The sequence below is a fragment of the Phoxinus phoxinus genome (genome assembly GCF_949152265.1).
Source record: "Phoxinus phoxinus genome assembly, chromosome: 24".
Lineage (NCBI taxonomy): Eukaryota > Metazoa > Chordata > Actinopteri > Cypriniformes > Leuciscidae > Phoxinus > Phoxinus phoxinus.
This window is the reverse complement of record NC_136899.1, coordinates 25,662,044-25,668,819: the sequence shown is the minus strand read 5'-3', so window position 1 is coordinate 25,668,819 and position 6,776 is coordinate 25,662,044. Positions and strand designations below refer to the sequence as shown.

The window sequence follows — 6,776 nt, the reverse complement described above, 5'->3', positions numbered from 1 at the left end:
TAACGTATAAATGTTGAAATTAATATGAACTAAGATTAATAAATGCTGTAGAAGTATTGTTCATTCTTAGTTCATGTTAACTAAGGTAGTTAACTAATGTTAACTAATGAACCTTATTGTAAAGTGGGTAACACTTTTATAATAAGGTTCATTAGTTAATGTATTAACTAACATTAACTAACCATGAGCAATACATTTGTTACTGTATTTGTTAATCTTTGTTAACATTAGTTAATAGAAATACAGCTGTTCATTGTTTGCAGTTTATTAACTCATGTTAACAAGATTTTAATAAAGTATTAGTAAATGTTGAAATTAACATGAACAAAGATTAATAAATGCTGTATACGTGCAGTTCATTATTAGTTAATGTCAACTAACTAATGTTAACTAACGAACCTTATTGTAAAGTGTTACCATTTTCTTAAGATAAATGAAAAATACAAAAAAGAAAAACTAAAAAGAGACGAGAAAAGGAGCAAAGAGAAAAACAGGAAAGGCCTCTCTTTCTCTCTCTCTCTCTTTCTCTCTCTCTCTCTCTCTCTCTCTCTCTCTCTGTCTCTGTCTCTCTCTCTTTCTCTCTCTCTCTCTCTCTTTTCCATTGTGGACTGGGAACGAGGGATCAGAAACATCCCCCCGTCCTGAATCGCAGGCCAAACACAACCATCGTATAATCTCCCTTTAAAAGGGGGAGCGAGTAATGAAGTCCAGCTTTAACATCCCGCCCGAGGAAACTCTCTCCACTGCTTCTGTTGCTCCTTTAGATCTATTTATAGATTTCTCAAGCTCTCGAAAACCTCAAAATGCTCTTTAGATCAGAACGTTTCTTTACTGTTCTTTACTGTAGTCAAGGGAATAAAACTCATAATCGCTCGTTCTGAAAAGCAACAGATTCATATTTTACATTGTGAAAAAATACAATAACTTAATTAAAAAGAACACTTTGCATACTTAAAGAATATACTTAAGTGTTACTAGTGTTTCCAGACCCTTAATTGCATGTTAATTGAAATTAATTGAAAACGTGTATTATAAAATAATGCTTTTTTTATCCACTTAAGTTCATCTGTGCAATTTTATTACTTCTACAATTTAAATTTGGTTAAGTGTACAGTGTACAGCCGAATGTACTGACAAGTTATGATAAACTAAAATATATGCCATTTCTATAGAAACTTTATTCACATTTAATTTTAAGATGTTATTGTTACAGTGTAATTATACAATTAAGCACTGATTAATGAATTAACAACACATACTTACGGTTAGGGTTAGGATTTGGTTCTAACTATGCTTAATTTAGGGTTATTAGTACATGTACACTGTAAAAAATTCTGCTGTGATTTTACAGTAAATTACTGGCTACTAATTGCATTACTTTCACAGTAATTTACAGTAAGAAAATTTAATGTAAATTACAGCAAAATGACAGTTGTGTACAGTGATTTCACAGTTAATGATATCACATCATTACTGTAATTTCACAGTGCATAACTGTATAAATATAGTTATCAGCTGTAACTTGAACAGTAATTTATTGTGATTCAGCTGTAAAAGTAATGCAATTAGTAGCCAGTAATTAACTGTAAACTTACAATTTAATACAGTAATGCAATATGATGACATAAAAGTAGTAAAAAAAAAGATTAAACAATAGTTTCCACAATTGATTTTATTTTCAATAAAATTGTTACAATATAACAAACGTTGCAAGAGTCGTTGCATAACAGCGGGCAAGAGTAGGCAACGAGATGGCAGTCCAAAAAACACAGCCAGAGCTAAATAACAAAAAAATAGGTAGAAGTGAAGGTCTTGACCAGAAGGGCAGTCCAACATATTCAGTGGCGATATGGCAAGTAAAAACGGAGAGCCAAACAATGACCGGAGCAAATGAAAAAAGTAATACCATCAAAACAAAACAAATAACATAGGAACCCAAGACCCAACAGATGAGGCGAACCTAGATGAGGCGAAAATCTGGTCTATGGTATCCAGACTGCCTTTCAGCGTGAATAAAATCCACCCCAACTGCTCGCCAATTTCAGATCCCTCCATTTTCACATCGCTGAAGATTCTCCTCTCACTGAAGACACGTCCAGTCAAGACGTCCCAAAGTCTGCACAGTGGGTTGTGATGTAGCTGGTTCTTCCTGAACAAAATGAAGAATCAGTATTAGAAAAGAGAAGTAAATTGATTCAATTTATACTCCCAATGACAAGCTAAAATCTTACTTAAAGGGATAGTTCACCTAGAACTGAAAATTCTGTCATTTACTCGCCCTCAAGTTGTTCCAAACTGGTTTGAGTTTTTCTTTATTTGAGCAAAAAATATATTTTGAGAATTGAAAATGAAACAGTTGATGGGCCCTATTGACTTCCATAGTAAAAAAAAAAAAAAAAAAAAAAAAATATATATATATATATACTATGGAAGTCAATGTGGCCCCATCAGCTGTTTAATTTTTTGGGTGAACTACACATCCTGCAACATCTCGTTTGGCATCCATGTAATGTGCTTCTATAATGTATTTCAGCTTCAACACATTGGACAATTTTGCTTAAAGGGTTAGTTTACACAAAAATAACAATTATTTTGTTAATTACTCACCCTCATGTACATTCACACCTATAAGACCTTTGTTCATCTTCGGAACACAAATGAAGATATTTTTAATGATATTCTGAGAGCTTTCTGACCTTCCATTGGGAGCAATGCAACTAACACATTCAAGGCCCAGAACGATTGGAAAGACATCATTGAAGTAATCCATGTGACTGCAGTGGTTTAACCAATTTTATGAAGCGATGCGGGTGCTTTGTTTTTGCAACAACAAGGAGGAGCACTACGACGCACGCATATTGTGTTGACTCGAGACTGGGTGTTGTTCCGTGAATGTGCTTTAGATAATATAATTTTGTAAACAGAGGTAAATTATGGTTTTAAATTATAAATTGAGGTTAAACTACTGGAGTCACATGGATTACTTTAATGGTGTCGTTACTACCTTTCTGGGGCTTGAATATATTAGTTGCGTAGGCTACCAATGGAGGAACAGAAAGCTCTTGGAGTTCATTAAAAATATCTTAATTTGTGTCCCGAAGATGAACGCAGTTCTTACAGGTTTGGAACGGCACGAGGGTGCATAATTAAGGACAGCATTTTTTCTTTTTTTGCTGAACTATACCTTTAAGGAATCCTGGAAACACCTTAAATCAGCATGTATTCGCCAATTTTCTGGAAGAACTGAAATGCAGATAAGAAAACTGAAACAGTTTCACAAAAACAAAACAAAAACTTTCTGCATTTTTACATTTTCCATAAAAAGAAAAGAAAAGCAGTTTTGAATTATTCACTTGAAGCTTCATATAAAATACTCAGAAAAGTAAAATGTTAGCTGCAGCCCTATTTTACAGTGCAAAGTATGGTAATAAAAGCATAAAAGCACTTTTATGAAATAAGCTTGTTCCCACATTTGACAAATTGTGTTTACACAAATATATTGCTTTAACTTTAGCATCATTTAAAGGGTTAGTTCACCCAAAAATTAAAATTCTGTCAGTAATTACTCTCCCTCATGTTGTTCCAACCCCGCAAGACTTTCGTTCATGTACACAAACGAAGATATTTTTGATGAAATCTGAGAGCTGGATCACTCTTCCATAGGCTTCTTAAGGGATTGAAACTTGCCGGCCCAGAAAGTTATTAAAGACATTGTTAAAATAGTCCAAGTGACTACAGTGGCTCAACCATATGATTATCAAGCGACGAGAATACTTTTGTGCGCAAAAAAAATTAACGACATTATTCCACTATTCATTATGTTCTCCGTGGGCCTGAGTGTGTTCACGTAGTGTAACTGCTCAGTGCGTCTGTGTTGCACATCACACGCGTCACACACATGACCAGCGCCGGCCAATATGAGCCTATGTGGTGACGTGCAACACAGACGCGTTACGTGAACCCACTCGAGGCTAGGGCTGGGCGATAAAACGATAACGATAATTATCGCAATATAATTTTTCTCGATAAAACGATATCAGGAGTTCGATAAATGTTCGATAATGTTTTTGCGCCAAAAGCGGAACGAATCTCATTTGAACCGCGCGCGCCACACGGACCGTTTATCCGCTCGGCTCAAAGTCCAAACGGCAGCGTGAGCGCGAGCTCACTCGAGCAGACGCGTTTACTCTGATCGGCCTCGATCACTAGATCCAGTGAGAGCGCTTGAATTCAGCGAGGAACACAAATGTCTCAGTGATTTAAACCAGTTTAAAGGCAGATGAGACCGCGCTGACGAACAGGAGAAGCACTGTGCGCAGCGATACAGTCAGAAGCTTCTCCGTCGACACATTCCCATCATTTACCACGGATTTAACGTTAACGTTAGCCTAGTAATATTAACTGCATCATGAAATGTGGGATATATATATTGAATTGTATAATATTATTAATGTAGACAATGTATTAAAGGACTAATGGAATATAATTCGTTTTAAATAATGTATTTAGGCTACTGGTTTTCATAAATACCATAGAAACCATAAAGTTACATTTTATCTGTGGTTATCATGATGATCTAAATGCATGATGCTGGATGACCAATGGTTAATTTTAATAAAACTAAAGAATATTACATTTTACCAAATAAAAATAATGTTGTTACTTTTTTTTAACAGATGTTACTGTTTTTGTTAATGAACATAAATTGTATAAAGTAAATCTGCATCCTAACTCAAGCTAATACTACTGAAATAAAGATATTTATTTTGTTAAGGAAAAATGACAAATGTTTGAATGTTCTACCTCGGATTTGTGAATGTTCACCTGTTTGGCAAGTGTTTGTCATGATATGTTCTGACAAGAGTAGTTTAAAAACACAACGCTCTGGTTTCTACAGCTTTCACTTAGGAGTACAAATCTGTCTTTAAACTTGAAATAAATAAAGATTTGACATTTATCGATATCGACTGATATAAAAAAAAATATTGTGATATATTTTTTTGGCCATATCGCCCAGCCCTATGAGGGAGTGTAATTAATGACAGAATTTTAATTTGTGGGTGAACTAACCCTTTAATAGCTTCAATAAACATCTTACTGCAGAACTATATCTAGCTTAACACAGAGACAGTGTTTCGTTAGTCCGCTCTGAAGTTTAGATTGCTTACATTAGATTGACATCCGTTCAAAGTCAAGAGCTCCCTGATCAGTGTGCAGACTTGCTGGTTTATGTGTCCTCTCTGCCTCTGCCATCTCTGGGTTGATGCCCAAGAAGCACCTATAAACAAAAAGACAGAAGAAAGCTGTTAGTTTTATTCAAGTGGGATGAAAAAGGTGTCAGTCCCAGTCACCACCTTTAGTGGGTCACTGGATTTACAGTACAAAGCTAAACTAAAGTTAGCTCAGTTTTAACAAGCTGACATTACTTTGATTTAGTTAAACAGCAAACATTTAAATAACGTTAACAGCAACTGAAAAACATTTTTCCATCACAAACACACAGTCAAAAATAGTCTGGCAACAAAGTAGAGGTGTGTGATTTACCCAGGTCAAGCATTATGCACACAACAACGTGCACGTACTGTTTGCAGAGGATGGAGTAACGTTAAGAGTATGTTGGCCTGTCCATCTCCCTTTGTCTGTTTCTGCTTGTAACTGAACGTACTCTTCCTCCTAGAATTAGTTAACGTTATTACCCGTTCAGACAAAATGGCTCCTAATATCTCCAGATGTCGACCTGTTTTTAATGTAGAATAGCACAACTAATCTCCACTAATTCAGTGATAAACATTTAATTTACTATATCTTTTTCACAATAAAAGCATCCAGTTGTTTTGCAACACACTTCATTTTTCTGTTGACGAGACAGACAAATGGCTGCTCCGTTTCACACACAAAGCAGGGGAGAAAATTATGAAGTTCAGCTAACGTTACTAATTTGAGATGAATTTATGAAATTTGAACTGTATTTCAGCATTTATTTGCCCAAATTCACAACACTATAATTGATCTAGTTGATAATAACTGTCATACCCACATATAAGGCCACAGCTTACCTTATAACTTTATTTCCCGGTGGTCACCATAGAAAAATGCTGTGGGAAAAGAGAACGCTGTTAGAGAAACTAAGAAAAGCATTAAGCAAAAGTAAAAATTTCGACGATGTAACTTTAGCTAACGTGTCTCACAGTTAACCTTACTAACTTAATACGGTACAATTAACGTTAACACTACAACCAACGTCTGTTCATTCAAATTTGCGCGCTCAAACCTAGACGCGAGTCTGCTTCGGCTAAGTTACAAAAACATGACAACAGCACCTACAACAAACGCTAATTTGGTTCATACTTTTAAATAACATGCACTATCATATAAAAAAACAGCCACCAAAATGACAAAGTTTGATATTTTAAACACTTACCGGCCGCTGAATCCATCGAGTGAGACCACGGAGGAGATGAGAGCTCAGATGACGCAGTTGCAGCGCGAAAAAGACGGAATTCACAGTAGTTTCTTGTAATAGTCCCGCCTTGCATTATTTTCACAATAAAAGTCTAAATACGGTATTATATTGTGAAATATCACAGTAAAAGCCTGTGAATTGGTAATACTGCAATTTATTGTGAAATATTACAGTTATATGTTGTGAAATCCTGGAAATATTTTACAGTGTAACATTTGCAACAAGGAATCTGTAAAATAAAATATTTCCGAAACTTAATCCGTAATATATTTGTAATTACACATTTGCAATTTAGTAAATATATTCTCTTAAA

At 35.1% G+C, this 6,776-nt stretch overlaps 1 protein-coding gene and 1 long non-coding RNA gene across 3 annotated transcripts in view; both read right to left on the bottom strand.

Annotated features, from left to right (window-relative positions):
* itgb1a (integrin, beta 1a) overlaps positions 1-6,776 on the bottom strand; it is a 79,646-nt gene that overhangs the window by 49,575 nt on the left and 23,295 nt on the right. The gene's annotated exons all lie outside the window — the stretch shown is intronic.
* On the bottom strand, positions 1,656-6,537 carry LOC306992336. Its single transcript, XR_013796262.1, has 5 exons — positions 6,422-6,537; positions 6,057-6,095; positions 5,169-5,278; positions 3,185-3,243; positions 1,656-2,149 (listed from the first exon to the last, which is right to left on the bottom strand). It is a non-coding gene; the product is annotated as an uncharacterized lncRNA (long non-coding RNA).